Raw genomic sequence first — 9,647 nt, forward strand, 5'->3', positions numbered from 1 at the left:
CTCGACACTTATGCTTGAGCTAACTTGGTGAGCAGACTTAGAGAGTCAACTCATTAAGGTGACTTGGTGGGGTTGACCTAGCAAGGCGAAACCTACTTGGTGAGAAAACTACAAGAGTCAGCTTGGTGAGCGGCTTGGTGAGCAGACATGGCGAGTGGGCTTAATGAGGCAAGTTGGTGGGGCAACTTGGCGAGTGGAATTAAAGAGCCAACTTGGTGAGGCGACTCAGTGAGTTAGTTTATTTAGATGACATGGTGAGTCAAACTAAGGAGGTGACCTGGCAAGTGAACTTGGTGAGCTTACTTGGCGAGCTGAGTTGGGGAGTCAACCTGGTGAGAAAACTTGAAGAGTCAACTCATTAAGGCAACTTTGCAAGTCAACCTTGTGAGCCGACCTAGGGAGATGACCCAGGGTAGACTTTGTGAGCATCCTTGAATTGTCAGCTTGGCAAGCTGACATGGCAAGCCAACCTAGAGAACTGACATGGTGAGTGGGCCTAATGGGGAAAGTTGGTGGGGTGACTTGGTGAGTGGAATTAGAGAGCCAACATGGTGAGGTGACTTGGTGAGTTGGTTCATTGAGATGACATGGTGAGCTAGCTTGGTGAGTCAACCTCGAAAGCAAACTTAAAGAGTCAACTTGGCAATGTACTCGAGTCAACTTGGTGAGGTGACCTGGTGAGCGGGCTCAAAGAGTCAACATGGTGAGGTGACTCATTGAGTTAGCTCCTTCAGGCGACTTGGTGGGCCTACTTTACTAGTCAACTTGGTGAGCTGACCTGACGAGCTGACAGAGTGAGCGGGCTTAAAGAGGCAACTTGGTGGGGTAGCTCAGCAAGCCAACTTATCGATGTGAGATGGTGAGTCAACTTGGTGAGCTGACTTGGTTAGCACACTTAAAGAGTCAACTTCGTGAGGTGACTCAGTGAGTTAGTTTGCTAATGCGACTTGGGCAGGTGGACCTAGCGAGTGAACTTAAAGAGCCAACTTGGGCGGGCTGACCTGGTGAGCAAACTTAAATAGTTGACTTGGCAACGTACTTGAACAAATGACTTGGTGAGATGACATGGTGAGTGGGCTTAGAGAAGCAACTCAGTGGGGCAACTTAGCGAGCACACTTGCTGGGGCAAGGTGGTAAAACAACTAGGTGAGTCAACTTGGTGAGCTGACTTTGGGAGTTGACTTGGTGAGCAAACTTAAGGAGTCCACTTGGTGAGGCAACTTGAATAGTCAGCTTGATGAGCTGAATTGGGGAGCCAACATGATGAGTGGTCTTAAAGAAGAGGTGACCTAGTGGGGTAACCTGGTGAGGCAAGACGGTAAGTCATCTTGGTGAGTTGGCTTGATGAGCTGTGAGCGGACTTAAAGAGTCAATTGTTTGAGGCAACTTCGTGGGGTGATTTGGCAAAGACCACATGGTCAGAGGACTTGGTGAGCTGACCTAGCTAGCAAAATTGGCAAGAAAAATTATAGAATCAACTTTTTGTCCCCAGCTAGGATCGCATGCCTGGGTCAACCCAACTTGGGTCACCCGAATGGGTCAACCAATCTCCATCACCCCAGCCTCGGGCAACTTGAATGGGTCACTAGAGTGGGTCGATGAGGGGAAAAAAAATCATGGGAGGCCCTGTACAATGAAAAGTGCTAAATTTTGGGCATTACCAAAAAAAAAAACAAGTGACCCACTTTTGGATACCGCACAGGTTTCGGTTCACGTATTGCCAAGCTGACTCAAGGCGTTACGCCTAGCTAGCTAGATTCGAGGTAGGGTAGCCAAAATGATCCGATTTGAGAATTTTCTTTATAAAAAGAGATCATGATAGACCCCGTAAGGAAAAAAGGAATGAAATTTTGGGAGTTCAAAAAAAAAACATTACCCGATTTGGGATCGCACATAAGGCTCAGGTCACATAGCATCGAGGTGCCCTGGGTGACATGATTTAAGCAAAAATTCAATGGTGGCATGAGTCATGCAAAAACATTGGAGGCCATTAAGGCTCAAGGCACTTTGAATCGAGGTTGCCGAGGTGGGTCAAGTTGAAAACTTTGGGCGTTAACCAAAAAGAAAGAGTTAACCACTTTTGGATCACGTACATGACTTGGGGCACTTAGAATCAAGTTGAGCACAGTGACATGGGTTGTGCAAAAAATTTGGAGGCAATTTGAGTCAGGGTAGCCAACTCGATTTGAGTTCAAAACTTTGGGTGTTAACCAAAAAAATAAGTTAACCAATTTTGGATCACGTACATGAGTCATCTGCCCTCGCAAAAATTACAAAACCCCACCCACCTGGAATTTGCAGTCGAAAGATTTTTCTACCCTCACAAAAATTTACAAACCCCACCCACTCGAAATTTGGACTTGGAAGATTTTTCTGCCCTCACAAAATTTACAAACCCCACCCGCTCAGAATTTGGCACTTGAAAATTACGAAGCCCCACCTGGTCGAAATTTGGACTTGGAAGATTTTATCGCCCTCACAGAAATTGCAAACCTGACCCACCCAAAATTGCACTAATTACAAACCTGACCCACATGAAAATTGCACTTGGAAGACTTTTTTTCCCTCGACAAAACTTTGGCACCCGGGAGATTTTTTCACACTCGTGGAAATCACAAAACCCCACCCGCTGAGAATTCAACACTTGGGAGATTTTTTCGGCCTTTCAAAAATTGAAAACCCCACCAGCTCAGAATTTGGGACTTGGGAGATTTTTTTCCCCCTTGTGGAAATTTTACAAAACCCCACTCACCCAAAATTTGGCACTTGGGAGATTTTTTTGCCCTAGCAGAAATTTCCTCAAAACCCCTCCCTCCCGCCCGAAATTTGGCGCTTGGGAGATTTTTTCATCCTGGCAGAAATTACAAACCCCACCTGCCAGGAATTTTGCAAATGGGAGATTTTTACGCCCTCGTGAAAATTGCAAACCCCACCCACTAAGAATTTGGCACTTGGGAGATTTTTTTTCCCTTGCAGAAATTGCAAACCCCACCTGCTCAAAATTTGGCACTTGGGAGTTTTTTTGCCCTTGTGAAATTTTTTATAAAACCCCACCTACCCGAAATGTGGCATTTGGGCAATTTTTCTACCCCGACAGAAATTACAAACCCCACCCGCCAAGAATTTGGCACCTAAGAGATTTTACGCCCTCGTGAAAATTGCAAACCCCACTTGCTCAAAATTTGGCACCTGGAAGATTTTCCCACCCTCGCACAAATTACAAACCCCACCCTCCAAGAATTTGGCACTTGGGAGATTTTTCACCCTCATGGAAATTTTTACAAAATGCCACCTGCTGAGAATTTGGCACTTGGGAGATTTTTTTTCCCTCGCGGAAATTTTTACCAAACCCCACCCACTGGGAATTTGGCACCTGAGAGATTTTTATTCCCTCGCGAAAAAATTTACAAACCCCACCCATTCAAAATTTGGCACTTGGAAGATTTTCTCACCCTTGCACAAATTACAAACCCGACCCACTTCAGAGTTGAAAAGGGATTTATGAATTGAGGTGACAGAGGGCTAAATCTCAGTGGATCATGGCAGCAAGGCCACTCTATGACTTACAATACCCTGTCACTTATTTAAGTCATCTAAAAAATATTCTTCTTGCTGATTGCTTGAAATTAATATCCAAGGTTGCTCCAACGGGCTAATGCATCGATCAGAGATGGCCAATGACACGGGCCCCTAAGAGTGCAAGAGCACTCCTATTACGGGTCATGATGCATCTAGAGAGAGATATGCATCACATCTAGCATGGATTCTGACCTAGAGGCGTTCAGTCATAATCAAACAGTTCCTCTCATACTAAGTTGAATTACTATCAAGGCGTAGATCATCATTAGGGTAAAACTAACCTATCTCATGATGGTCTGAACCTAGCTCATGTTCCCTATTGGTGGCTGAACAATCCAACACTTAGTGAATTCTACTTCACAATGATAGGAAGAGCCGACATTGAAGGATCAAAAAGAAATGTCACTATGAATGCTTGGCTTCCACAGGCCAGTTATCGTTGTGATAACTTTTCTAACACCTCTAGTTGTGGTAACAGATGTGCTACCCCAACCAAACTCCCCACCTGACAATGTCTTCCACTCGGATCGGTGCACCTAAATGCACCTTAAGGAAAAAAATAGGGGCATTGCCTTATCTTTGCCTCATGAAATAACTAAAATAACGTTAAAAGTAGTGGTATTTCACTTGCGCCCAAAAGCTCCCACTTATTCTACACCTATCAAGTCATTTCGCAAAGTTGGACTAGAGTCAAGCTCAACAGGGTCTTCTTTCCCCACTAATTCTGCCAAGCCCATTCCCTTAGCTATGGTTTTGCTAGATAGTAGATAGGGATAGTAGGAATCTTGTTAATCTATTCATGTGCATCACTAATTAGATGACAAGGCATTTGGCTACCTTAAGAGATTCATAGTTACTCCCACCATTTACCTATGCTTGGTTGAATTTCTTCACTTTGACATTCAAAGCACTGGGCAAAAATCACATTACGTCAACATCCGCAGGGACCATCACAATGCTTTGTTTTAATTAAATAGTCAGATTCCCCTTGTCCATACCAATTTTGAGTTGATTGTTCCTCACCTAGGGAAATCCCTTTGAAGGGGGCATCCTATGTCCGTCACCTGATCGGCATGCGACGACCTACCCTTGCCGCGGGAGCAGCTCGAGAAGGCCACCAATAGCTCATGAGTTTGGGGCATAGACCCCTAGGCCTAGCCCTCAAAGCCAATCCTTTTCTCGAAGTTACAGATCCATTTTGTCGACTTCCCTTACCTACATTGTTCTATTGACCAGAAGCTATTCATCTTGGAGACCTGATGCGCGCAATTTGGCACCGTAACTCAACTTTTGGTTCATCTTGCTTTTTGTTCAATTTGGCACCCTTACCAAAAATGGCCCACTTGGAGCTCACAATTCTTTGGCACAGCTCAATAGAGAAACTACAGCAACTTACCTATTTAAAGTTTTAGAATAGGTCAAGGACATTATGCCCTCGATGCCTCTAATCATTTTCTTTATCTGATAAAACTCACACATGAGCTCTAGCTATCTTGAGGGAAACTTTGGAGGAAGCCAACTACTAGATGGTTTGATTAGTCTTTTGCCCCTATACCCAAGTCAGACAAATGATTTGCATGTTAGTATCACTATGGGCCTCCACCAAAGTTTCTTCTAGCTTCGCCCTACTCAGGCATAGTTCACCATCTTTTAGGTCCCAATAGGTGTGCTCGCACTCAAACCCTTCACAGAAGATCAAGGTCGGTCAGCGATGCACCCCCCAAGAGGGGATCTCACTAGTCATCTTCCTTGTGCCTCGCAGGCTTTCCCAACCTACCAACTCACACACATGTTAGACTCCTTGGTCCATGTTTCAAGACGAGTCAGATGGAAAGCCTACTGGCCAGTGCCACGAGTTCACAGGTGCTTGAGAGCCTATCGTACAGGTGCACACTTTGCTCCTTGACCACCATGATGAAAGTATTTGTGCAACTAGAAGGTCGTGCTTGTGCCACTATGATAGCTTGCACTAGTACATCCCTCAAACTGAGCAGTAGACTGGCTCACACCATTCCACATCTGAGTGGGGCATATCGTCGGCCTCCATCGACTTCCCTCCTAGAAATTTCAAGCACTCTTTAACTCTCTTTTCAAAGTCCCTTTCATCTTTCCCTCTCCGTACTTGTTCACTATTGGTCTCTCACCTGTATTTACCCTTAGACAGAATTTATCACCCAATTAGGGCTGCATTCCCAAATAACCCGACTCGTTGACAGCACCTTGTGGTTCAATAGGGTTCGGGCATGACGGGGCTCTCACCCTCTCCAGCGCCCCCTTCCAAGGGACTTGGGCCTAGTCTGTCGATGAGGACACTTCTACAGACTACAATTTGATAGGAACGGCCATCAATTTTCATGCTGGGCTCTTCCTGATTTGCTCACCGTTACTAGGGGAATCTTAATAACTTTCTTTTCCTTCACTTATTGATATGCTTAAACATAGCAGGTATTCACTCCTAACTTGGGGATATGGTAGAGATGCAGCATGCCTGCACTGTAGTGGGCCACTAAACCTAGAATAAAGTTCCTCACAAGGAATTATTTGATCAATGCAAACCAATGCCAGCCTTTGTGAGCCACCGCTTGTCGCAATGGATTGACGAACCTCGTGCTCATTTCAGCTGATTGCACCACTTGCGGACACGGACGACCATCTCTACTCCTCACTAGGGAGGGCAATTTTTTAGTGCAACGCCCAAGAAGACATGCCTTTGGCTGAGGCCTCAAGAATAACTTGCATTCAATGACTTGATGATTCATAGGATTCTACAATTCACACTAACTATCACATTTCACTACATTCTTCATTGTGGCAAGAGCCAAGATATCCATTGTTGAGAGTCATAATTTTTTTATTTTTTTGTCTTTCGGTGACCTAAGCACACAAGGTGCTAGATCATGCTTCATTCTTTGGATTTCTAAGGTGTGCAATGCACCTGTGTGTTGGGTGTTGACACATCCTGAACCTTGAGCACCCAATGGTGCGACGAGGAATGTTGTGGTGTGTCCCTACCCCATCACCTCGCAAAGGTGGGAGTCGATGCATGGGAGAGCCGTAATAGTAGGTGAGGCCCTTGCCCCACAAATCATGTGAGTGCACCCATCCTAAACACAGAACACTCCAAGTGATGAGTCAACACACCTGGGCAAGGCAACAGGGGGTTACGACAGTCCCAACTTGACGCCGTCAAAATGACGGATCCCTGGCACAATGCTGCGCATGGGATTGGACCATGAAATCTCAATGGGGGATGAGGCCTAGACCCCCTCTAAACTACAACTAAGCAGAGACCTCTCACTCTGACGCAGATGTCATTCGAAGGCACCAATCCTAATCCAGATTACATCCAAGTCTCTTCTTCACCCTGCGGGGAATCCATGCTTTTGATCATGGCATTCGATGTGACCCTCGACATTGACGGTGCTGGACCCATAGCTTAGCCATCTAGCACATCGCTGTAGGGCCAAGTGTTTGCATGTCACTGAGATTTTGGGGGTGGGGAGGAGGCTAGCTCCATCCCCTACATGATTCAGGGTCTTGAACTGACAATGATCCTACCATAGGTTCACCTATAGTAACCTTGTTACGAATTCTCCTTCCTTTAAATGATAAGGTCCAATGAACTTCTTGCGACATCACCGACAGGAACCGCTGTCGTCGCTACAATTCGAACACTTCACTGGCTCATTCAATCGGTAAGAGCAACAGGCAGTGTGTACAAAGGGTAGGGACGTAGTCAACACAAGTTGATAACTCATGCTTACTAGGAATTCCTCGTTGAAGATCAATAATTGCAATGGTCTATCCCCATCATGATGCAATTTGGCAAGATTTTCAAAACCTTTTAGGCTAGGGAGAGAAACTTGTTGGTTGCATCAGTGTAGCACGTGTGTGGCCCAAAACATCTAAGGGCATCATAGACCTATTATTGCCTCAAACTTCCATGGAAAATGCTTTCGCAGTGGTTCATCTTCCATAAATCCAAGAATTTCACCTTTAACAATGAAATATGAATGCCCTCGATAGTCCCTATTAATCATTACTCTAGTCTCGAAGGGCAACAAAATAAGACCAAACTCCTATTGCGTTATTCCAAGCTAATGTATTCAGAGTGTAGGTTTGCTTTGACCAGTCTAATTTTTTCAAAGTAATAGCCCCAAAATCGTGACCCAGCCAATTAAGGCTAGGAACATGCCGTCGGTAGAAGGGACATGAGGGCTAGTGCACACCTAGAAGGCAGACCAACCGTAACAACCCAAGGTCCAACTACGAGCTTTTTAATTGCAACAAATTAAATATATGCTGTTGGAGCTGGAATTATCGCGGTTGTTGGCACCAGACTTGCCATCCAATGGATCCTCATTAAGGGATTTAGATTGTACTCATTCTAATTACCAGACTCGATGAGCCCAGTATTGTTATTTATTATCACTACCTCCACATGTCAGGATTGGGTAATTTTCCTGCCTGTTGCCTTCCTTGGATGTGGTAGCTGTTTCTCAGGCTCCCTCTCTAAAATTGAACCCTAATTCTCCATCACCCATCACCACTATGGTAGGCCTCTATCTTAGCATCAAAAGTTGATAGGACAAAAATTTGAATGAAGCGTCACCATCACAAAGGCCGTGCGATCTGTTGAGTTATCATGAATCACTAGAATAGTGGGCGAGCCCATGCTAACCTTTTATCTAATAAATGCATCCCTTCCAAGAGTAAAGATTTGGTGCATGTATTAGTATGAAATAGTTCATACTTAGACATGCATGCCTTAATCTTTGAGACAAGCATATGACTACTGGCAGGATCAACCAAGTAGCTTCTAATAATGAGGGGACCCCCCAAGATCTACTACAGCCAAGGGATTCCTGCTGCGATGGGAAACTAAAATTTGCATTCACTCTGTCATGCATCAAAACATAATTCGCTGCACAAGAAACAAGAATGACATTCATAACACATGCACAACTCGCAACACTCAAAGATTTCACATAAGAGGAAAGTGTCCCATCGTCAACTGGAGAGGGTTGAATAGGGAGCCTCAATTTATAAGCACCTGGGAAGAACATCCTGTACAGAACCCTCTACCCTTGAACTTGCTGTCACCACTACTCGAAAAGAAGCCTCAAGTCTGTATGAATGCACTACGCATGTAGCCACCTCAATTGTAAGGCCACTCAGAGACATCCATTTCCCAGGCATATGCCTCCTACATGCCTGTTGAGGTGCACCCGCACAGAAAAAATCCTTCTCGATCACAAAAAACATTTTCCCATGATGAAGAGTTGGTTGCTGAAGTGTCAATGGAGACCATCATGTTGAAGGGTGAAGGGTCATGTGAGTCAAAAACATGGCTGGTTATGCGATTGGTGGGGGCATCACTGTGCATGCGACCACCTGAATTATAAGGCTACTCAAGGGCATCATGTATAACACCCCCTATGCACATTTATAGGTGATGAGAGCTTGCCCGCATACACAAACATGTCTAACCTCTGGCAAATATCTCCTTTCTTAGCAAAGCCTTGCTAATCATTCCTCGTGACATGTGAGCTTCCAGTGTAGGTACAAAAAAGTTCCTACGATTGAACACTAACACTAGCATTGTCGGACAAGCTTCAATCTCATGCACATGCACATATCGAAGAACTACACCATGAGGGAATCACTCGCGAGCACCCACATCTCGAAAAAAAGAATTTGTGCGATCTCTTCCCCTAGATAGACATGTTGGGCCTGCACTTGTTGGAGCATTGCAAAGATGAGCTCTCTAGTTTGCAGGAGCCTGAGAAGAACATCTCGTACAAAACCCGTTCCCCCAAAATGCTCAAATCACAAATGCTCATAGAAGAGTCATAATGCAAAGATGGACACCGTGCACATGACTAAGTAAGGACACTAAGAGACATCCATTTCCCAGCCATATGCCCCCTACACACTTTTTGGTGCACCCCATACAAACGGCCATACTTCGACAAGCCCTCCTAGAATTTTGCATCTGAAGAGAGATGAAACACCTTGGGCTTTTTGTCCACACAATGCAAACACCGAATGCTCTCTTTAGGGGGAAG

General features: G+C 45.0%; 1 non-coding gene and 2 pseudogenes across 1 annotated transcript; all 3 read right to left on the reverse strand.

Moving 5' to 3' along the window:
* Window positions 1-3,501: 3,501 nt before the first annotated feature.
* LOC149573826 (25S ribosomal RNA) lies at window positions 3,502-6,048 on the reverse strand (annotated as a pseudogene).
* Window positions 6,049-6,267: 219 nt separating this feature from the next.
* Window positions 6,268-6,421, reverse strand: LOC149573827 (5.8S ribosomal RNA). Its single transcript, XR_016361354.1, has one exon. It is a non-coding gene; the product is annotated as a 5.8S ribosomal RNA (ribosomal RNA).
* Window positions 6,422-7,125: 704 nt separating this feature from the next.
* On the reverse strand, window positions 7,126-8,394 carry LOC149573828 (18S ribosomal RNA; annotated as a pseudogene).
* Window positions 8,395-9,647: the final 1,253 nt, after the last annotated feature.

The sequence above is a fragment of the Cupressus sempervirens genome, chromosome 2, assembly GCF_028749045.1.
Source record: "Cupressus sempervirens isolate cs-2001-9-10 chromosome 2, ASM2874904v1, whole genome shotgun sequence".
Lineage (NCBI taxonomy): Eukaryota > Viridiplantae > Streptophyta > Pinopsida > Cupressales > Cupressaceae > Cupressus > Cupressus sempervirens.